Source organism: Mytilus trossulus, chromosome 13 (assembly GCF_036588685.1).
Source record: "Mytilus trossulus isolate FHL-02 chromosome 13, PNRI_Mtr1.1.1.hap1, whole genome shotgun sequence".
Taxonomy (NCBI): domain Eukaryota; kingdom Metazoa; phylum Mollusca; class Bivalvia; order Mytilida; family Mytilidae; genus Mytilus; species Mytilus trossulus.
In genome coordinates, this window is record NC_086385.1 from 51189179 (window position 1) to 51214790 (window position 25612).

Sequence of the window (25612 nt, forward strand, 5' to 3'; positions counted from 1 at the left end):
TTCCTATGGTGACCTTTGTTTTATTTATCCTTCTATATTTAGATTTAAATTTTACAAGTATAGTGACTGATGAACTTTGTTAGGTTCGTGTTAGACAATATATAATGAATAAAACCGATAAGCTTCCATTGGCTTTTTTATAGTAAAGGCTAAAAGCTCAATATAAATATTGCTGAAATACATGAGTAATTTTATCCTTATAGATTAATCGCAGTTCAAAATAACCAGTATCTTGATATTTTTATAAAGTGGCACCAGACGGAAAAATATATAATGTAATACGGATAAAGTTGAGAATGGAAATATGGGAAATGTATCAAAGAGACAACAACCCGACAGTCAGAATTTTACCAAATCAGGGATCGTTGGTGGCGAAGAGCAAATGTCCCAATCACTGTTGGAGGCGTTTTTTTAGTACAATTTAATTTATGATTTGTAGGCGAGGACCTTTTTTTCTCCCACGGAGGTTTTTGTCTCTATTGATTTGATCGTCCTGAGTATACATACAGTCTTTACCATAGAAAGTCAAGCAAGAAATCTGTCAAATTATGCTTTAACGAGAAATGTTATTTATTTTTTAACAAACAAATCTATTGTCCTTTTTTCCCTAACCAACGTCAAATAAACTGCATGTGAGGTGCTTTATTTCAAACCCCTGTGCATGTATATTGTTTCCATTCGGATTAAAGTTTGTAATTCATTTAAACATTTTATGTTGAGCATCGATAAGGAATACCCGTAGAACTTAAGTCTTTGTCTGTCAGTATTTTTTTGTCAGCTGTTTACCATAAAGAAAGGAAAACAGCACTTTAGAAATTTGAAACTGGTATTTTTGAATACAGTTGCGTTATCATTCAAATGGAAACTATTTGGCCCCAACGCAACATACATGGTCTACAAACTTTGAATTGTTTGCATAGTTTACATGTTAAATTGTGTCTAGGTAAGTTTACTGGTACATTTGTAGTTGTATTATCATTGATAAATTTTGTATATGCCCCGTATCCCCACCCCCGTCATGTGTCGCTAACTTCGAATGTTCCATATTTTACAAGAATTGCTATTTTCATTTCAACATTCGCATTTAACTTTTAAAATAACAAAGAGCAAGAGGGGAAACATATCTCAACAGTGTATTTAGTTAAATATTTCTTTCAAAGAAAGTTCGCTACTCAGTTTCAAAATAAATAGCATTTCATAAAACTAGTATATATTTATAGAGGATTAATTAAGGTCATTAAGGATAGAAAAATCCAAAAAAAATATACAGAGTGCAATGTGCTTGTTTTCATGATATATTTATTTAGCCATTCCAATTTTTGCGTGAAAATGTTCTCTCTTGATTTTTCATAATTTTACCATTAACAAGTTAAAGTTCTCAAAAACTAATAAAAAATAAATAAAATGTTATAAGACTTTTACAAATGGCTTAAACATATGCATGCAAAAGATTTACAAAAATAAAAATGGTAGTCAATGGGCAAAACTTTTAAGGCATTCAAACGGATAAAACAAGAGGATTCCGAAAATCTGACAAAAATCCCGAAACATGACAAAAATCCCGAAACATGACAAAAGAACATCCTCAATATTTGAACTTATTTGAACTTATTTAATTATGTACTACATGTAGCTTCAACCCATCCTCCTATCAGGAAAAACATTTAAAGTATATAAACTACTTCCGGTGTAATATGTAATTCATTGCCTCAAACAAACAGAAAGAAAGAAGTAAAAATATCTAATCTTCTAAAAACTAAAACAAACAATATATATCCAAAAAATAAAAATTTTAGAAATTTGAGTCCCAAAGCTCATATAAAAATACGACCATTCATGTTTTAAATATGTAGGTCCAGTTTGAGTCTGATGATAACTCTAATTGTAACTTTAGATCACAACATTATATTTACTTACGGAAATATGTCTTCTTTTATCATATTTTGAATCGCAAGGTTTGATATGGTGTTAATGAAAAATGTTTGAAATATCTGAATGAGGCCGAAAATATAATTAATATTGTTTGATATTACCTACCTACCCACCTGAAAAGGGTTCCTTACAAGGGCAACGTGTCTGTCAGTGTCAGACAACTGAAGGTTAACATAACCTCGTCCTCATATCATGTTTTCGTAGTCATTCATAGCTCAGATGCTAGTAATAAGTGAACTTTTTTATGTATGGAATAATTGTAAGGTCAGCATGTCAGACTGACAGTGTTCTGTAACCTTGACCCCATTTCATGGTACATGTATATTGAATAACTATTAGTTTTTGTGTTCTAGTCTATTTTTAAGTTACTATAAGCAAAAAGGCCACTATATTTAGTGTGTAGAATGATTGTAAGTAATACATTGTACATATCTGTCTGACAGATTTTTTGACCTTGACCTCCAGCTCTGAATTCCTTTGCCAGTGAAAAGTTTTCATGATTTTTGTCTCACTTGTTGGGTTCAAAAAGCGAGACATAGGTATGCTGTTTCCGGTGACGACGGCGGCGGCTTAAACAATGTATTAGTTTGTGATAAGGTGTTATAGTGAGCAATTAGTGGTAAGTCAAATATATCTGGAAGGAAGTTGTATTAGTATTGGCACATCTCATTAACATGGAGATTATTTGGCTCCGCCCCGCCCCGCCCCTCAGTTATAGTCTATTGACTTTGAAACTTTTGCTTAGTTTTCATGTAATATTTTGTGATTAGGTCACTTTATAAGGAACCACTTGTGGTAAGTTAATGATAATTGGTATGCAGGTCTATAAACATTGACATATCTTATTTCCATGGAGATAATTTGGCCCGCCCCCTCAGTCATGGTTGATTGACTTTGAAACTTTTGCTTAGTTTTTATGTATTAGTTTGTGATTAGGTCGGCTTATGGGGAAACATTAGTGACATGTCAATGGTATTTGGTATGCAGTTGTATTATCATTGGCATATATCATTTCCATGGAGATTGTTCAGCCATGTACCTTAAGTTATGGTTCAATGACTTTAATCATTTGCAAAACTTACATGTTCAAGTGTTGCTATTGAAATTTCAAGATTTGCATATCTAAATTACAAAAAAGGGAGACATATCTCTGTGATAACAGTTTACGTAAGTTAATTAAGCTTTAATCAGTAATTAAAATATATTTGGTGTATGAAATAATATTAAGGAATTTAAAATTATGTTGTTTGGTAGGGCTCATATCACTTTGACCTCAATTTTTTGTTTGTAAAATTTAATGGTTCATCGGTCAATGTTTCATATATCGTACTTATGATGAGCAAACGAACTAGTATATTTGGTGTACGGAAAGATTGGTAAGGTATTCGCAAGACTCAACCTCTTTTTTAAAATCCTAAATCGGCATTTGTCATGTGTACGTCTAGCAAGGTTAATCTGACTGCGGCCTCATTTTTATGATCTTTTCGTGGATAATGATAATGTAAAGTTTACATGATGGAATGACTGATATTTTTGAAATGTGGATTCGCTACTTCGTAAAAAGTAAAAGTAAAAGAGGGGAAATTAACCTAAAAAGTTTAAGGGGGATGCATTTTTAACCGGATTTTTGTGACAGAAATGTTGGTCATTGTTTTGGGGATGTATGGCTGACGGGCGGTCGGTCGGGTGGTCGGGTTGGATACAGCCAAATGTTGTCCGTACATTTACTCATGAACCGTTCAACCAGAGATTTTAAAATTTATTATGCTGTTACTGACAACAAAAAGGAGGTCAAGGTCAATAATGACGATTCTGACAGAGTTATTGTTCTTGAAAGATTAAAAAATGGCGTTTCCAGTGCTATCCGTGCATTAACTCGTGAACCGTTTTACCAAAGCTTTTGAAATTTAAATATGATGTTACGGACAACAAAACACAGGTCAGGTTCAATATGACGATTTGGCTTTTACGGTTGTTGAGTTATGGTTCTTGAAAGATTGAAAAATGGCATTGCCAGTCCTGTCCGTGCATTTACTCATGAATCATTCAACCAACGCTTTTAAAATTGTAATATGTTGTTAATGACAACAGAAGGGAGGTCAAGTTCAATAATGAAGATTTTAATTGTTACGGTTCTGGAGTTATGGTTCTTAAAAGGTTGAAATATGGCGTTTCCAGTCCTGTCCATGCATTTACTCGTGCACCGTTAAACCAAGGCTTTTGAAATTTGTTGTTGCTGACGAAAAAACACAGGTCAATTTTAATAATGACGATTTTGACTTGTACGATTCTGGAGTTATGGTTCTTAAAAGATTGAAAAATGGCGTTTCTAGTCCTGTCCGTGCATATTGACTCATGAACTGTTCAACCAAAGATTTAAAAAATCTAATATGTTGTTACTAATGACAAAGTGGAGGTTAAGTTGAATAAAGGCGATTTTCACTGTTTCTGTTCAGGAGTTATGGTTCTTGAAAGATTAACAGAATGTGTAACCAGTCATTTTGTTCATTTACTCATTAACCATTCAATCAAAGCTTTTGAAATTTTAATATATTGTTACTGATGACAAAATTGAGGCCAAGTTGGATATTGAAGATATTCGCTTTCGCTGTTCATCAGTTATATATGGTTCTTCTGATATTGAAAAATGCCAAGACAAGAGTAAATATGAATAAATCTGGTTTGCTGTCGCTCTGACAGCCTCTTGTTGTGAATTATTAAGATGATATTATGTCTTGCTTTCAGTATTGGTTAGGTTCCAGAGATGATTGATAATCATTAATCACATAAACATATTCTATTCCAGAAAAATGTCTGAAGGATTTCAGCATGATTTAAAATTCTGTCATTACTAAAATTAGTTTAATAATCATGTAAAAACATTAACTGATAGAGAAAATAGCGTTTGTAAAGAATAAAATTGAGAATGGACATATGTTTTGTTATTTGTAGCACATGGAAATACAGTACTACTTAAAGGGGAGCTGATATAAACAGAATGACTCATAATTACAAAAGAACACAAGACGGAGAATAAAGAAATTGGGTTGCTTGCTTGCTGAATGGTATGTAATTTTATTCGTTCATTGTATGTTCACTTGTTTGTGTTAATATGTCTTTCGATTAAGTTAAGCCATTTCAGTTGTATTTTTAAATGCGTCACTCTATTTCGTTATGTTACATTATGTTTCAGGCTAGGGTGAAGTTTGGTACCTATTAAAACGTTTAAATCCGGATAATTTAACAACATCTGTCCTAGGTCAGAAACCTGTTATTCAGTGGTTGTCTGGTGAAGATGTGGTTGATAAGTGATCTGTGTTTATGTAGATTATACCGTTTGTTTTCTCTCTGACACTAGTCCTTTTAGTGGCTCTTTATAGCTTGCTGTTCGGTGAAACACCCAATAGAATTTAAATCCGAAAATTTGTTCTTACAACTTGTAAAGTTTATGTTGACCAGTTAAGCTTCAAACCATCGCACCTCATCATGTACATCTTGGTTCGATGTACCGTATGGCGGATTATTTTCGCGGATGAAAAATTTCGCAATTTTCAATGAAAAGGGTATACGAAATGTTATTATTTTGGAGGCTTCAAAACTTTTATCAATAACTTTTCTTGTACACTTTCAAATGGGCAGAATTTATTTTGGCGATTTTTTCCATCCGCGAAAATGAGTAATAATGTACACCCCGTGCACATCTTCCACTATACGGTACTATCACGGGTCCGAGTCTCATATATAACCTACCCGAAAAAAATGAAAAAAATGATCAAAATCAATAAATGTTCCGAATTTAATTAATCGTTACTACTCGGCCACTCATGCTACGCCGAAAATAGCACGCCTACACTATAATACGCCTCCATTATAGCACGCATATAATAGCACGCCTACACTAAAGCACACATATATTTATAAGCACGCCTTCACTATAGCATGCATATAATAACACGCCTCTACTATAGCACGCCTACACTATTGTAGGCTTAGCGTGAATGGCCCAACAGTTAGATTACAACTTATAAGTATTATTCGCAATGAAAGCATGGAAAGATGGTTGCAAGGAGACGACAAGAAATGTAATATGTTGAAAAATAGTCTGATTTTTTTTAAGAGGAGAAAGGTATTTTAATTCCAGATTTGAAATGATTTGGCACTAGGCATTGGTAACAAGATATCAGTCTGAAACAGTCATTTAGCACTAGTAACAAGATTTCAGTCTGAAGTGGTCATTTAGCACTAGTAACAAGATTACAGTTGTCTCTTTGACACATTCCCCATTTCCATTCTCAAATTTACACTTTGAAACGATCATTAAGCGCTAGTAAAAAGATTCTATTTTAAAACTGTCATAAAGCACTAGTAAAAAGATTTCAGTCTGAAATGGTTATTAAGCACTAGTTACTAGTTACAAGATTTCAATCAGAAACGCTCATTTAGCATTAGTAACACGATATCAGTCTGCAATGGTCATTTATCACTAGTTACACGATTTCAGTCTGAAACGAGCATTAAGCACTAGTAACACGATTTTAGTCTGAAACGGTAATTAAGCACTAGTTAAAAAATTTCAGTTTGAAACGGTCATGAAGCACTAGTAAAAGATTTCAGTTTGAAACGGTCATTTAGCACTATTTAAATGATTTCAGTCTGAAACGATAATTTTGCCCAAGTCTAAATCGACTGAATATATCCAGAGAGAGTAAATATTTTTCTCTTAGACTGTCATACGCCGTTCCGATCGATAGGTAATACAGTCTTATTAAAAAATAAACAGTTTATATCAATTTTTTTGTTATTCTGATACGGAATAAGCTCATGATGTCATAAGATATAAAATGCTAAAAATTAGTCTCGAAAAAATAGACATTCTTATCAAAATAATAAGTGATAATTCCCAACAATAGTATCAGTTTCCAATTAGCTGAAAGACTTTAAAATTGTTGTAACAGCTTTTTATTTGAAAATAAGATATTATCTAATTATAGGCCAATTACTTTTTTATTTAAGTTGTGGAGGGGAATAATGAGGCGAGCAAGTTGAATTCACAACAGCAATTCGTTCATGTAAAGCGTCATATGATATATAAAGTGACGAATTAACTTGTTTAACTGTGCCCTTACTTACTAGTCAGATGCATTTGAGAAAGCTTGAAAAACTGTATCCTTATTGTAGCATGTACATTCTTTGAGCATAGCACTAAGTACTTTCTTAAACATAACACTATGTACATTATGATAACATAGCACTTTTTACTTTCTTATGAGATACCACTAGGAACATTGTATTAACATAAGAATAAGTACATTCTTATTAGATGCCGCAGGCGCAGATCCCGAAATTTGAAAAGGTGAGGCGAACTTCTTCAAGATTGCCGTGCGTAGCGGGGCGAAACATTTGCTGGACCGTTTGTGGGCTTAAAACCATAAAATAAGTGTGAAACGCACTTTTTAAACGAAACCTTGCGTGGGGCATGTATATTCTATAGTAAAAGTGTAAGGGTTGGACTGTTTTTATTCTGTATTCTCCCCTATTAATTGTCTATCATTAAGTGAAAGAATGGATTCAAAGCTGTGTACTTTTATATTTGACGTGGGACTTGTTAGTAAAAAGTAGACACGAAACAGTCTTGTTTGTTGTGTATAAAGTTAACATTACCTCACAAACAAGAAATACGTCGGGCTATTCGATGAAATTTACAATAACCGACACAAGCTAAAAAAGTCAAACAATCAATTTTTATCCAAACGTTTGGTTAATATGTTTCGCTAACAAAATAAGGAGAAAAGAAGGTTACCATAATCAACCAATGTCTACGAAAGAGTCTGAAATGACAACGAATTTATGAATGACTGTCTACACATTGAGACATGAAGGCCTCAGTCAACAGGCAGGTTGCAGTCTGGTTTTGGAAAAAGTATTCAATATATCAGTTCTGCGAAACAGACGTTCCGGTCAGGCATGCAAACCCCGGTCTAAAATAAATGCGCCGATCTTTTATTCATCTTTTTTCATTTAATGCGAATTAATTCTGTTGGACATTTCCGTTCCTATTAGCTCAAAAGTGGACAAGATGATTGTTTTCAATCCAGATACGACCAGAATTCTTGTTTTAAGCAAAACACAGAGTCAGATTGTTTTCTCTCAAATACCCTAGACTACTTCCTCAAATTGAATGGTTCGTACCTTAGACATAAAATCTATCTAGAGCTTATATTGACTGGATCTTTTTATTCAGCTATCATGTCCTTATAAACTAGGCTTTGGCGTTTTCGCAGGTAAAAATTACTACTGTGAAATTTTTCCATGAGCGTGTGTAAGAGTATTACTTTCTGTTTGGTTGAATTGTGAAATAAAAGTCACTACGTTTTGCTCAATTCTGCGTCGTTTTTCTACCTCAGGCAAAAATTACTTTAGCTGTATACTTTTAGGAATTTTGGTCCTCAATGCTCTTCAACTTCGTACTGTTTTTTTGGCCTTTTTAACTTTTTAGGATTCGGGCGTCACTGATGAGTTTATGAGTCTGGTGTATATACTAAATTTAGTCCTGGTATACGTATCTATGATGAGTTTATTTGTTCCTGTAGGTATCATGGTTGTCATCCGTAGCCTAAGCAATGTGTTACCGTAATTTGAATTTAAAAATGCCTGAGTGACGTTTTCTTTTACAACTGGTCAACTCCACAATAGCGTATCACACGACTTTGACATAATCAGTAAATACCAGCGACAATAGCTTTATAAGTAAAGAATCGCCGCATAAAAATAAATACACGGGAAATGGAAAAGTTCACGAAATATAGTACGGTTAATCATTTTGCCAAAAAGAAAGTCCATGCAAAAAGGGCACAGGTATCAAATCTACGGGTGATCTCAGGTGCTCCAGAAGGGTAAGCAGATTCTGCTCCACATGTTGCACCCGTTGTGTTGCTTATAAGATAACAAATCCGGTAAATAGTATAATTCGGTATGTCACATTTTTAAAAAGGAACGGGATTATATTTACGACATAAGGAACATATCCGATATCATTTGTGAACCGGTTATTCCATAACGGTCAACCAATTCGTGATGGCGTTCGTAAATGTTACTAAGATATGATTTGAACCTCACTATTTCGAACTCTTGATTTAATAACTTTATTGTAAATAACAACCCTGTATCAAGAACATCATGATAGGAAATGAAAGCACGGGATTGTCGTATCAATTGGGAGACATACACATCGTATGCAGGTGCTGGTGCAATGTTCCTACTCAGAAATGGTCAAACAGACACATTTGGTGTATCCTTTCTCAATCTTATGTACAAGAAGGTGTGTTGTTACTTATTTCGTTAAATATTTTACAAGATACATTCGTATAGCATAGCACTAAGTACATTCTTTTAACATAAAACAGGACAAGACACATTATGAACTTTTTAACTATAGTTCTAATCAGATGAAAGAAAAACTGCACACGTACTCATTCAAATGTACATTCTTATAGCATAGCACTAAATTTTTAGTAAAAACAAAATACAATGTACATAAGTATATCAAAAGATTAAGTACATTCTTGTTAGGAACCACTAAAAATCATATGATAACATAGCATTTTAACCTTAATCAGACGAATGAGAAGCTTTAAAAAATACTCAATAAACTGTAGATTAAACTGTAACCATATTCTGATATTTTTGCAAAGCTGTGCCCTTACTCATTCAGATGCATTTGAGACAAGCTTGAGATCTCAGGCAGATGTTGAGAAAGCTTCACCCTAAGCCATACAGACACATATGTTGTATCCTTTCACAATCTTATGTTGGAGAAGGTGTTTTCTTATTTATTTCGTTAAAGATTTCGCAAGATACATTCTTATAGCGTAGCACTAAGTTCATATGTATAACATTAGATAAGACACATTCTGAACTTTATAGTTTTAGTACTCAGACAAATAATTAAAAAACCCTGAACAATTACTCAATGAAACATACATTATTATAGCATAGCACTAAGTTCTCACTTAAAAACATAACACTAGGTACATAATATTAGCATAAGATTAAGTACATTCTTGGAGGGTATCACTAGATAAAACGCTATCACAATATATTTAGACCTTGTTCAGATGAATAGGAAGCTGTACAATTACTCAATACAGTAGATAAGACTGTAACGATATTCTGATATGCAAAGTTGTGACATTACTCATTGAAATGCTTTTGAGACAAGCTGTGGATCTCAAGCAGATGTTTGAGAAAACTGCACCCTGCAAGAGGGACGAACGATACCAAAGGGAAAGTTACAAATTCATCAATTGAAAATAAACGGACAACGACATGACTAAAAATAAAAAGGACAAACGGACAAACTATAGTACACATGGCACGTCATTGAAATCTAAAGAATAAACAACACAAACCCCACCAAATACTAGGGGTGATCTCAGTTGTTCCAGAAGTGTAAGCAGATCCTGCTCCACATGTGGCACCCGTCGTATTGCTTATGATTGAACAAATCCAGTAAATAGTAAAATTCGGTATGCCACATTTATGAAAGGGAAGGGGATTGTAGTTACGACGTAAGAAACCTATCCGATATCATTTGTGAAACGGTTATTCCATAACGGTCAACCAACTCGTGATTGCGTTCGTAAAATTGAATAAGATATGATTTGAACTTCACCATTTCGAACTCTTGATTTAATAGCTTCATTGTAAATAACAACCCTGTATCAAGAACATCATGATAGGAAATGCAAATACGGGAATGGCGTGTCAATTGGGAGATATACACATCGTATACAGGTGCTGGTGCAATGTTGCTACTCAGAAATGGTCAAACAGACACATTTGGTGTATCCTTTCTCAATCTTATGTATGGGAGTTTGTGTTGTTACTTATTTTGTTAAATAATTTGCAAGATACATTCGTATAGCATAACACTAAGTACATTCTTATAACATCACACAGGACAAGACACATTATGAACTTTTAAACTATAGTACTCAATCAGATGAAAGAAAACTGCACACGTACTCATTCAAACGTACATTCTTATAGCATAGCACTAAGTTTTTAGTAAAATCATAATACAATGTACATTATTATATTAAACGATTAAGTACATTCTTGTTAGGTAGAAATCATATGATAACATAGCATTTTAACCTTAATCCGACGAATGAGAAGCTTTACAATTACTCAATAAACTGTAGATTATACTGGAACCATATTCTGATATGTTTGCAAAGCAGTGCCCTTACTCATTCAGATGCATTTGAGATAAGCTTGGGATCTCAGGCAGATGTTTGAGAAAGCTTCACCCTAAGCCACACAGACACATATGTTGTATCCTTTCTCAATCTTATGTCTGAGAAGGTGTATTCTTACTTATTTCGTTAAAGATTTCGCAAGATACATTCTTATAGCATAGCACTAAGTTCATATTTATAACATAACATAAGACACATTCTGAACTTTATAGTTTTAGTACTCAGACAGATGAATAAAAAAACCTGTACAATTACTCAATGAAACGTACATTATTATAGCATAGCACTAAGTTCTCACTTAAAACATAACACTAGGTACATAATATTAACATACGATTAAGTTCATTCTTGGTGGGTATCACTAGATAAAACGCTATCGCAATATATTTAGACCTGGTTCAGATGAATAGGAAGCTGTACAATTACTCAATACAGTAGATAAGACTGTAACGATATTCTGATATGCAAAGTTGTGACATTACTCATTCAGATGCATTTGAGACAAGCTTGGGATCTCAGCCAGATGTTTGAGAAAGCTTCACCCTAAGCCATACAGACACATATGTTGTATCCTTTCTCAATCTTATGTCTGAGAAGGTGTATTCTTACTTATTTCGTTAAAGATTTCGCAAGATACATTCTTATAGCATAGCACTAAGTTCATATTTATAACATAACATAAGACACATTTTGAACTTTATAGTTTTAGTACTCAGACAGATGAGTAAAAAACCCTGTACAATTACTCAATGAAACATACATTATTATAGCATAGCACTAAGTTCTCACTTGAAAACATAACACTAGGTACATTATATTAATATACGATTAAGTACATTCTTGGAGGGTATCACTAGATAAAACGCTATCACAATATATTAAGACCTTGTTCAGATGAATAGGAAGCTGTACAATTACTCAATACAGTAGATAAGACTGTAACGATATTCTGATATGCAAAGTTGTGACATTACTCATTGAAATGCATTTGAGACAAGCTGTGGATCTCAAGCAGATGTTTGAGAAAACTGCACCCTAAAAGAGGGACGAAGGATACTAGAGGGAAAGTCACAAATTCATAAATTGAAAATAAAGGGACAACGACATGACTAAAAATAAAAAGGACAAACGGACAAACTATATTAAACATGGCACGTCATTGAAATCTAAAGAATAAACAACACGAACCCCACCAATTACTAGAGGTGATCTCAGTTGTTCCAGAAGTGTAAGCAGATCCTGCTCCACATGTGGCACCCGTCGTATTGCTTATGATTTAACAAATCCGGTAAATAGTAAAATACGGTATGCCAAATTTATGAAAGGGAAGGGGATGGTAGTTACGACGTAAGAAACCTATCCGATATCATTTGTGAAACGGTAACGGTCAACCAACTCGTGATTGCGTTCGTAAAATTGAATAATAGTTATCAAAAGTACCAGGATTATAATTTTATACGCCAGACGCTTGTTTCGTCTACATAAGACTCATCAGTGACGCTCAGATCAAAATAGTTAAAAAGCCAAATAAATACAAAGTTGAGGAGCATTGAGAATCCAAAATTCCAAAAAGTTGTGCCAAATACGGCTAAGGTAATCTACTCCTGGGGTAAGAAAATCCTTAGTATTTCGAAAAATTCAAAGTTTTGTAAACAGAAAAGTTATTTAAATGACCATATAATTGATATTCATGTCAACACCGAAGTGCTGACTACTGGGCTGGTGATACCCTCGGGGACGAAACGTCCACCAGTAGTGGCATCGACCCAGTGGTGTAAATAGTTATCAAAAGTACCAGGATTATAATTTTATACGCCAGACGCGCGTTTCGTCTACATAAGACTCATCAGTGACGCTCAGATCAAAATAGTTAAAAAGCCAAATAAATACAAAGTTGAGGAGCATTGAGAATCCAAAATTCCAAAAAGTTGTGCCAAATACGGCTAAGGTAATCTACTCCTGGGGTAAGAAAATCCTTAGTATTTCGAAAAATTCAAAGTTTTGTAAACAGAAAAGTTATTTAAATGACCATATAATTGATATTCATGTCAACACCGAAGTGCTGACTACTGGGCTGGTGATACCCTCGGGGACGAAACGTCCACCAGCAGTGGCATCGACCCAGTGGTGTAAATAGTTATCAAAAGTACCAGGATTATAATTTTATACGCCAGACGCGCGTTTCGTCTACATAAGACTCATCAGTGACGCTCAGATCAAAATAGTTAAAAAGCCAAATAAATACAAAGTTGAGGAGCATTGAGAATCCAAAATTCCAAAAAGTTGTGCCAAATACGGCTAAGGTAATCTACTCCTGGGGTAAGAAAATCCTTAGTATTTCGAAAAATTCAAAGTTTTGTAAACAGAAAAGTTATTTAAATGACCATATAATTGATATTCATGTCAACACCGAAGTGCTGACTACTGGGCTGGTGATACCCTCGGGGACGAAACGTCCACCAGCAGTGGCATCGACCCAGTGGTGTAAATAGTTATCAAAAGTACCAGGATTATAATTTTATACGTCAGACGCGCGTTTCGTCTACATAAGACTCATCAGTGACGCTCAGATCAAAATAGTTAAAAAGCCAAATAAATACAAAGTTGAGGAGCATTGAGAATCCAAAATTCCAAAAAGTTGTGCCAAATACGGCTAAGGTAATCTACTCCTGGGGTATGATTTGAACTTCACCATTTCGAACTCTTGATTAAATAGCTTCATTGTAAATAACAAGCCTGTATCAAGAACATCATGATAGGAAATGTAAATACGGGAATGGCGTATCAATTGGGAGATATACACATCGTATGCAGGTGCTGGTGCAATGTTGCTACTCAGAAATGGTCAAACAGACACATTTGGTGGTATCCTTTCTCAATCTTATGTATGGGAATTTGTGTTGTTACTTATTTCGTTAAATAATTTGCAAGATACATTCGTATATCATAGCACTAAACACATTCTTATAACATAACACAGGACAAGACACATTATGAACTTTTTAACTATAGTACTCAATCAGATGAAAGAAAAACTGCACACGTACTCATTCAAATGTACATTCTTATAGCATAGCACTAAATTCTTAGTAAAAACATAATACAATGTACATTATTATATCAAACGATTAAGTACATTCTTGTTAGGTACCACCAGAAATCATATGATAACATAGCATTTTTACCTTAATCAGACGAATGAGAAGCTTTGCAATTACTCAATAAACTGTATATTAGACTGGAACCATATTCTGATATGTTTGAAAAGCAGTGCCCTTACTCATTCAGATGCATTTGAGACAAGCTTGGGATCTCAGCCAGATGTTTGAGAAAGCTTCACCCTAAGCCATACAGACACATATGTTGTATTCTTTCTCAATCTTATGTCTGAGAAGGTGTATTCTTACTTATTTCGTTAAAGATTTAGCAAGATACATTCTTATAGCATAGCACTAAGTTCATATTTATAACATAACATAAGACACATTCTGAACTTTATAGTTTTAGTACTCAGACTAATGAATAAAAAACCCTGTACAATTACTAAATGAAACGTACATTATTATAGCATAGCACTAAGTTCTCACTTAAAAACATAACACTAGATTCATTATATTAACATACGATTAAGTACATTCTTGGAGGGTATCACTAGATAAAACGCTATCACAATATATTTAGACATTGTTCAGATGAATAGGACGATGTACAATTACTCAATACAGTAGATACGACTGTAACGATATTCTGATATGCAAAGTTGTGACATTACTCATTGAAATGCATTTGAGACAAGCTGTGGATCTCAAGCAGATGTTTGAGAAAACTGCACCCTAAAAGAGGGACGAACGATACTAGAAGGAAAGTCACAAATTCATAAATTGAAAATAAAGGGACAACGACATGACTAAAAATAAAAAGGACAAACGGACAAACTATAGTACACATGGCACGTCATTGAAATCTAAAGAATAAACAACACAAACCCCACCAAATACTAGGGGTGATCTCAGTTGTTCCAGAAGTGTAAGCAGATACTGCTCCTCATGTGGCACCCGTCGTATTGCTTATGATTGAAAAAATCCAGTAAATAGTAAAATTCGGTATGCCACATTTATGAAAGGGAAGGGGATTGTAGTTTCGACGTAAGAAACCTATCCGATATCATTTGTGAAACGGTTATTCCATAACGGTCAACCAACTCGTGATTGCGTTCGTAAAATTGAATAAGATATGATTTGAACTTCACCATTTCGAACTCTTGATTTAATAGCTTCATTGTAAATAACAACCCTGTATCAAGAACATCATGATAGGAAATGCAAATACGGGAATGGCGTGTCAATTGGGAGATATACACATCGTATACAGGTGCTGGTGCAATGTTGCTACTCAGAAATGGTCAAACAGACACATTTGGTGTATCCTTTCTCAATCTTATGTATGGGAATTTGTGTTGTTACTTATTTCGTTAAATAATTTGCAAGATACATTCGTATATCATAGCACTAAACACATTCTTATAACATAACACAGGACAAGACACATTATGAACTTTTTAACTATAGTACTCAATCAGATGAAAGAAAAACTGCACACGTACTCATTCAAATGTACATTCTTATAGCATAGCACTAAATTCTTAGTAAAAACATAATACAATGTACATTATTATATCAAACGATTAAGTACATTCTTATTAGGTACCACCAGAAATCATATGATAACATAGCATTTTTACCTTAATCAGACGAATGAGAAGCTTTGCAATTACTCAATAAACTGTATATTAGACTGGAACCATATTCTGATATGTTTGCAAAGCAGTGCCCTTACTCATTCAGATGCATTTGAGACAAGCTTGGGATCTCAGCCAGATGTTTGAGAAAGCTTCACCCTAAGCAAAACAGACACATATGTTGTAATCTTTCTCAATCTTATGTCTGAGAAGGTGTATTCTTACTTATTTCGTTAAAGATTTAGCAAGATACATTCTTATAGCATAGCACTAAGTTCATATTTATAACATAACATAAGACACATTCTGCACTTTATAGTTTTAGTACTCAGACTAATGAATAAAAAACCCTGTACAATTACTAAATGAAACGTACATTATTATAGCATAGCACTTAGTTCTCACTTAAAAACATAACACTAGATTCATTATATTAACATACGATTAAGTACATTCTTGGAGGGTATCACTAGATAAAACGCTATCACAATATATTTAGACATTGTTCAGATGAATAGGAAGCTGTGCAATTACTCAATACAGTAGATAAGACTGTAACGATATTCTGATATGCAAAGTTGTGACATTACTCATTGAAATGCATTTGAGACAAGCTGTGGATCTCAAGCAGATGTTTGAGAAAACTGCACCATAAAAGAGGGACGAACGATACTAGAGGGAAAGTCACAAATTCATAAATTGAAAATAAAGGGACAACGACATGACTAAAAATAAAAAGGACAAACGGACAAACTATAGTACATATGGCACGACATTGAAATCTAAAGAATAAACAACACTAACCCCACCAAATAATAGGGTTGATCTCAGTTGTTCCAGAAGCGAAGCAGATCCTGCTCCACATGTGGCACCCGTCGTATTGCTTATGATTTAACAAATCCGGTAAATAGTATAATTCGGTATGCCATATTTATGAAAGGGAAGGGGATTGTAGTTACGATGTAAGAAACCTATCCAATATCATTTGTGAAACGGTTATTCCATAACGGTCAACCAACTCGTGATTGCGTTCGTAAAATTAACTATTATATGATTTGAACTTCACCATTGCGAACTCTTGATTTAATAGCTTCATTGTAAATAACAACCCTGTATCAAGAACATCATAATAGGAAATGCAAATACGGGAATGGCGTATCAATTGGGAGATATACACATCGTATGCAGGTGCTGGTGCAATGTTGCTACTCAGAAATGGTCAAAAAGACACATTTGGTGTATCCTTTCTCAATCTTATGTTTGGGAATTTGTGTTGATACTTATTTTGTTAAATAATTTGCAAGATACATTCGTATAGCATAACACTAAGTACATTCTTATAACATCACACAGGACAAGACACATTATGAACTTTTAAACTATAGTACTCAATCAGATGAAAGAAAAACTGCACACGTACTCATTCAAACGTACATTCTTATAGCATAGCACTAAGTTTTTAGTAAAATCATAATACAATGTAAATTATTATATTAAACGATTAAGTACATTCTTGTTAGGTACCACTAGAAATCATATGATAACATAGCATTTTAACCTTAATCAGACGAATGAGAAGCTTTACAATTACTCAATAAACTGTAGATTAGACTGGAACCATATTCTGATATGTTTGCAAAGCAGTGCCCTTACTCATTCAGATGCATTTGAGACAAGCTTGGGATCTCAGGCAGATGTTCGAGAAAGCTTCACCCTAAGCCATACAGACACATATGTTGTATCCTTTCTCAATCTTATGTCTGAGAAGGTGTATTCTTACTTATTTCGTTAAAGATTTCGCAAGATACATTCTTATAGCATAGCACTAAGTTTATATTTATAACATAACATAAGACACATTCTGAACTTTATAGTTTTAGTACTCAGAAAGATGAATAAAAAAAACCTGTACAATTACTCAATGAAACGTACATTATTATAGCATAGCACTAAGTTCTCACTTAAAAAATAACACTAGGTACATTATATTAACATACGATTAAGTACATTCTTGGAGGGTATCACTAGATAAAACGCTATCACAATATATTTAGACCTGGTTCAGATGAAAAGGAAGCTGTACAATTACTCAATACAGTAGATAAGACTGTAACGATATTCTGATATGCAAAGTTGTGACATTACTCATTGAAATGCATTTGAGACGAGCTGTGGATCTCAAGCAGATGTTTGAGAAAAATGCACCCTAAAAGAGGGACGAACGGTCCAGAAGGAGAGGCTAACTTATAAATCAAAAATAAACGGACAACGACATGCATAAAAATAAAAAGGACAAACGGACAAACAATAGTACACATGGCACAACATTGAAAAGTAGAGAATTATTAACACGAACCCCACGAAAAACTAGGGGTGATATCAGGTGCTTCCGATCTAGAAGGGTAAGCAGATCCTGCTCCACATGTGGCACCCGTCGTGTTGCTTATGATTTAACAAATCCGGTAAATAGAATAATTCGGTAGGCCACATTTATGAAAGGGAAGGGGATTGTAGTTACGACGTAAGAAACCTATCCGATATCATTTGTGAAACGGTTATTCCATAACGGTCAACCAACTCGTGATTGCGTTCGTAAAATTAACTAAGATATGATTTGAACTTCACCATTTCGAACTCTTGATTTAATAGCTTCATTGTAAATAACAACCCTGTATCAAGAACATCATGATAGGAAATGTAAATACGGGAATGGCGTATCAATTGGGAGATATACACATCGTATGCAGGTGCTGGTGCAATGTTGCTACTCAGAAATGGTCAAACAGACACATTTGGTATATCCTTTCTCAATCTTATGTATGAGAATTTGTGTTGTAACTTATTTCGTTAAATAATTTGCAAGATACATTCGTATAGCATAACACTAAGTACATTCTTATAACATCACACAGGACAAGACACATTATGAACTTTTTAACTTTAGTACTCAATCAGATGAATGAAAAACTGCACACGTACTCATTCAAACGTACATTCTTATAGCATAGCACTAAGTTCTTAAAAAACATAATACAATGTACATTAATATATTAAAAGATTAAGTACATTCTTGTTAGGTACCACTAAAAATCATATGATAGCATTTTAAACTTAGAAGAATAAGAAGCTGTACAATTACTAAATAAACTGTAGATTAGACTGGAACCATATTCTGATATGTTTGCAAAGCTGTGCCCTCACTCATTCAGATGCATTAGAGACAAGCTTGAGATCTCAGGCAGATGTTTGAGAAAGCTTCACCCTAAGCCATACAGACACATATATTGTTTCCTTTCTCAATCTTATGTCCGAGAAAGGTGTAGTCTTACTTATTTCGTTAAAGATGTCGCAAGATACATTCTTATAGCATAGCACTAAGTTAATATTTATGACATAACACAGGACAAGACATATTCTGAATTTTTTAACTTAAGTACTCAATCAGATGAATGAAAAACTGCACACGTACTCATTCAAACGTACATTCTTATAGCATAGCACTAAGTTTTTAGTAAAATCATAATACAATGTAAATTATTATATTAAACGATTAAGTACATTCTTGTTAGGTACCACTAGAAATCATATGATAACATAGCATTTTAACCTTAATCAGACGAATGAGAAGCTTTACAATTACTCAATAAACTGTAGATTAGACTGGAACCATATTCTGATATGTTTGCAAAGCAGTGCCCTTACTCATTCAGATGCATTTGAGACAAGCTTGGGATCTCAGGCAGATGTTTGAGAAAGCTTCACCCTAAGCCATACAGACACATATGTTGTATCCTTTCTCAATCTTATGTCTGAGAAGGTGTATTCTTACTTATTTCGTTAAAGATTTCGCAAGATACATTCTTATAGCATAGCACTAAGTTTATATTTATAACATAACATAAGACACATTCTGAACTTTATAGTTTTAGTACTCAGAAAGATGAATAAAAAAAACCTGTACAATTACTCAATGAAACGTACATTATTATAGCATAGCACTAAGTTCTCACTTAAAAAATAACACTAGGTACATTATATTAACATACGATTAAGTACATTCTTGGAGGGTATCACTAGATAAAACGCTATCACAATATATTTAGACCTGGTTCAGATGAATAGGAAGCTGTACAATTACTCAATACAGTAGATAAGACTGTAACGATATTCTGATATGCAAAGTTGTGACATTACTCATTGAAATGCATTTGAGACGAGCTGTGGATCTCAAGCAGATGTTTGAGAAAAATGCACCCTAAAAGAGGGACGAACGGTACCAGAAGGAGAGGCTAACTTATAAATCAAAAATAAACGGACAACGACATGCATAAAAATAAAAAGGACAAACGGACAAACAATAGTACACATGGCACAACATTGAAAAGTAGAGAATTATTAACACGAACCCCACGAAAAACTAGGGGTGATATCAGGTGCTTCCGATCTAGAAGGGTAAGCAGATCCTGCTCCACATGTGGCACCCGTCGTGTTGCTTATGATTTAACAAATCCGGTAAATAGAATAATTCGGTAGGCCACATTTATGAAAGGGAAGGGGATTGTAGTTACGACGTAAGAAACCTATCCGATATCATTTGTGAAACGGTTATTCCATAACGGTCAACCAACTCGTGATTGCGTTCGTAAAATTAACTAAGATATGATTTGAACTTCACCATTTCGAACTCTTGATTTAATAGCTTCATTGTAAATAACAACCCTGTATCAAGAACATCATGATAGGAAATGTAAATACGGGAATGGCGTATCAATTGGGAGATATACACATCGTATGCAGGTGCTGGTGCAATGTTGCTACTCAGAAATGGTCAAACAGACACATTTGGTATATCCTTTCTCAATCTTATGTATGAGAATTTGTGTTGTAACTTATTTCGTTAAATAATTTGCAAGATACATTCGTATAGCATAACACTAAGTACATTCTTATAACATCACACAGGACAAGACACATTATGAACTTTTTAACTTTAGTACTCAATCAGATGAATGAAAAACTGCACACGTACTCATTCAAACGTACATTCTTATAGCATAGCACTAAGTTCTTAAAAAAACATAATACAATGTACATTAATATATTAAAAGATTAAGTACATTCTTGTTAGGTACCACTAAAAATCATATGATAGCATTTTAAACTTAGAAGAATAAGAAGCTGTACAATTACTAAATAAACTGTAGATTAGACTGGAACCATATTCTGATATGTTTGCAAAGCTGTGCCCTCACTCATTCAGATGCATTAGAGACAAGCTTGAGATCTCAGGCAGATGTTTGAGAAAGCTTCACCCTAAGCCATACAGACACATATATTGTGTCCTTTCTCAATCTTATGTCCGAGAAAGGTGTAGTCTTACTTATTTCGTTAAAGATGTCGCAAGATACATTCTTATAGCATAGCACTAAGTTAATATTTATAACATAACACAGGACAAGACATATTCTGAATTTTTTAACTTAAGTACTCAATCAGATGAATGAAAACCTGCTCACGTACTCATTCAAACGTATTTTCTTATAGCATAGCACTAAGTTCTTACTAAAAACATAATAAAATGGACATTATTATATCAAAAGATTAAGTACATTCGTGCTAGGTACCACTAAAAATCATATGATAACATAGCATTTTAACCTTAATCAGACGAATAAGAAGCTGTACAACTACTCAATAAACTGTAGATTAGACTGGAACCACATTCTGATATGGTTGTAAGACTGTGTAAGATGCATTTGATATAAGCTTGGGATCTCAGGCAGATGTTTGTGAAAGCTTTACATTAAGCCATACAGACACATATGGTGTATCATTTCTTAATCTCATGTATGAGACGGTGTGCTTTTACTTATTTCGTTAAACATTTTGTAAGAGATATTCTTATAGCATCGCACTAAGTACAATCTCATAACATAACACAAGACATATCTAGACTCTATAGCTTTAGTACTCTGTCAGATCAATAAAAAAACTGCACAGTTACTCAATAAAACGTACAATATTATAGCATAAGACTAAGGTCTTACATAAAAAACATAATACTAGGTACATTATATTAACATAAGATTAAGTACATTCTTGTAAGATACAACTAGCAACAGTATGATAAGATAGTATTTACACATTTAGGTGTCCGACTCATAATAATGATATACCGAGGTGTCAATTTTTTTCTACACCTCGGTATTTCCCGCCTAGTAAGCGAAAGTATAAATATTATATTCAAAAAGATGCTTAAAATATCAGAAAGGCTCTTTAAAAGCATATTTTCATAAGCTATAGAGTCGAATTTTGTCAATCCGAAAATATAAATTATGGTTAACAAATATGGACGACTCGATCGACTGCCAAGACCGACGAAGGCGTTTTGAAAAACAAAGTTCGCCGATCGACGTCTCTTCGTCTTTTCGTTACTAGGAAATCACGTGTGCAGTTTTGATGCAACTGGTTGTCAAAGATGTTGCACTTGCATATGCAAATTAGTTGATAGTAGGAATGTAAACACATCACGCAAAGTCATAGGGATGCTAAGCTTCAGTGTAAAACTTTGAGCAGGTAATTAGCATTCACAAATCCAAACATTATAAAACTTGAATTGGACCATATTGCCATATACATCATGTCCCACGACCCTAGCTTCTTCTTCTTTCAGCTTCTAGCGATCCATCAATTATTGAAGATTTTTCGCCGGGCGTCGACTATAAAATTTTTGATTTATATTGTAGCATGAAATAATAAAAAAAAACAAAATCAAAATAACGTATGTACATTCGAAACATAAATTTTGATAAAACTATATACATTTGATAATAGAATAGGTATGGGTAGAATATGGGATGAGAGCAGATTCTGTGATCATACTTTTAAATCCTTCTACTGAACTGCATGATACTATTTGTTGTGGCAAATTTATAATTGTTCGCGGATAAAATGAATATTTATAACTGTCTTCAGGTGTTTGTATTTGCCTAAATGAGTGTGGATTGCTAATGCTGGTTCTATTGTCTAGTGGGATCAAAAGGTTATGTGTGCAACAATTTCATGAATATTTGTGTAAAAGAAAACACGTCTGTATCGTTAACGCCTAATTTCGAGTGGGTACCAATTTAGGTCTGTCATCATTTCAGTAAATGAGCTGGTGTTATGGAAGCGATTGCATGAGAAACGTGCTGCTCTTCTCTGAACTTTTTCGATTTGTGTAATTTGCGGTTTTGATGTGGACCCCAGATTGTTGAGTAGTACTCTAATTTTGGTCGTACATATGCATGTGCTTTAACATTTGATGAGGCTTTTTTTTGGTTTCTACGAATAAATCCAAGGGACTGATTTGCTCTTGATGTCATGTTATCTATATGTGTGTCCCAACTTAAATTTGTTTGAAGAGTTAGGCCTAAAAAAATTTTTGAGTCAACTTTTTCTAGAGAGTGATTGTGTAATTTATAAGTGAAACTAAAGGTTTGCGTTTTTTAGTTACACTTATCAGAATGAAAATGCATGAGCCAGTCCTGCTCCTACCTGTCAGCCGCTTCTAAGTCAGACTTTAATGTATAGGCGTCATCTGTTTTTTTTTAATTTTCCCTCTGAATAATACTATCATCTATGTAAACAATGTGAATGTACTATGTTCAATATATTCTGCCAAATCGTTAATAAAGATTAAAAATAAAGTTGGACCAAGTTCTGTGCCTTGGGGTACCCAAGATTTTACAGGAATTTTATTTGATGTTTCATCTTCAAGGACTACAGTGTGTGTTCTGTTTGTTAAGAAATCATGAATCCAATGATATGCATTGCAATTTATACCGTAGAAACCATTTTTATACATGAGGTGGTGATGTGAAAGTTTATCAAATGCTTTTACAAAATACATTATTATGATAACATTGAGAATAGATATTGGAAATATGTCAAAGAGACAACAACCCGACCATAGAAAAAAACAACAGCAGAAGGTCACCAACAGGTCTTCAATGTAGCGAGAAATTCCCGCACCCGGAGGCGTCCTTCAGCTGGCCCCTAAACAAATATATACTAGTTCAGTGTCTATTCGAATGTTTTTATTATTTGAATTTGCAAGATCTTGAATAAATGAAATTAGCTGAGTTTTGCAGGAGCGGGAGGATCGAGAACCATGTTGTAAATCATACAGTATTTTATTTTTATCAAGATCTTTCATTATACTACTAGCTACAACATGTTCTAATGGTTGGCAGCAGATGCAAGTCAATGATATTGGTTAATAGGATTGTGTTTGTCGCCTTTTTTGAATGCTTGACATACATCTCTCCAGAGTTCAGTGATGAATGGAATATGATTGTTAAAATGGGAGTGATGGATGATTTACACTCTTTTAAAATTTTCCATGGATGAGATAGGACCAGCTGCGTTGTTGATATTGATATTATTTAAAAGTTTTGCTATGCCCTGTTGTTGTATTTTAATATTAGGTATATGTGGATGTTTACTGACGCCCTTATCTGGTATTGGGTCATCTGTTACAGGTGTGAATGCTTTTTTGAACTGTTCATTTAAAATGGTAGCTTTTGCTTTTGAGTCAGATGTAAGTGAGCCCTCTTTTCGGAGTGGTGTTATGTTAGAGCTTGCAGCTTTTTGTGTTTTTATATAACTGAACAGATTTTTTGGGAAGCTCTTTGATATGGTAGTAGGGTTGTCATCAAACAATTGCAATAAGATGTTCTTTGTTGTATTTGTATATCAGGTTTTAATTTTTTGAGTTGGTCTAGTTTCCCCTTGCCTTTCAATTTGTAATTTTGATATTTTTTCTTATACTTTTTCATTTGTCGTCTTATACTGTTTGTTATCCATGGTAATTTTTTGCTGTTTCTCATCATTTTCTGTGGTATGTTCTCAGTGATAGTGTTTTGTTATTAGTTATCAAATATTAACCAACATGTGTTTGTATCTTCACTATCTTTTTTATGTATGATCTTTTGGTATATTTCATCTATATCCTCTTTTATTTTTTGCCAGTTTGCATTTTTATATTTGTATACTTTACGTGGCTTGGTTTGTCATCTTTTTAATGAAATTAAACATTATGTGTATACAATATCATGGTCTGCCTCCCCTAATGGTGGCATTGTTTCAGTGTTTTCAATGATGGCTGATAAATTTGTTAACACAAGATCTAAAATTTTGTCATTTCGAGTTGGTATGTTTACAACTTGTGCTAATGAATGGTCAATTACTATATCTAAGAGTTGTTGATGTTGTTAAGGTTTGCATTTCCATGGATGACGCTTGTTGTTTCCCAATTGATGTTTCCTAAATTAAAGTCTACACCAATAATTATGGTTGACTTTGAGTTTGCGTTTATTCTGTTTATGGATTCATTTAGTAAATCTAAGGAGGTATCAGCTTGTCTGGCAAAACAGCCGTTAGAACTAAGACATCAGAGAAATCTCCACTAAAGTAGAAACATGTATAAAAAGATTGATTATCTTTAATCCAGGTCAGTCAGTTCACGTTTGCAATAATTTAGGATCAAACACCTTGAGTCAAGGCAAAAACCAAACACAAACATGTTAAAATAAATGCAAGAAAGCATTAAACAAAAGTGCAATAGAACTATTTATAGGAAAACATTGCAAGTTACAAGACAGTTGAGGGATTCACGGCTGCTCTCCAACATGTTCAAAAG

General features: G+C 33.8%; 1 long non-coding RNA gene across 1 annotated transcript in view; it reads right to left on the reverse strand.

Annotated features, from left to right (window-relative positions):
- Positions 1 to 25612, reverse strand: part of LOC134693943 (uncharacterized) — a 42110-nt gene that overhangs the window by 12678 nt on the left and 3820 nt on the right. The gene's annotated exons all lie outside the window — the stretch shown is intronic.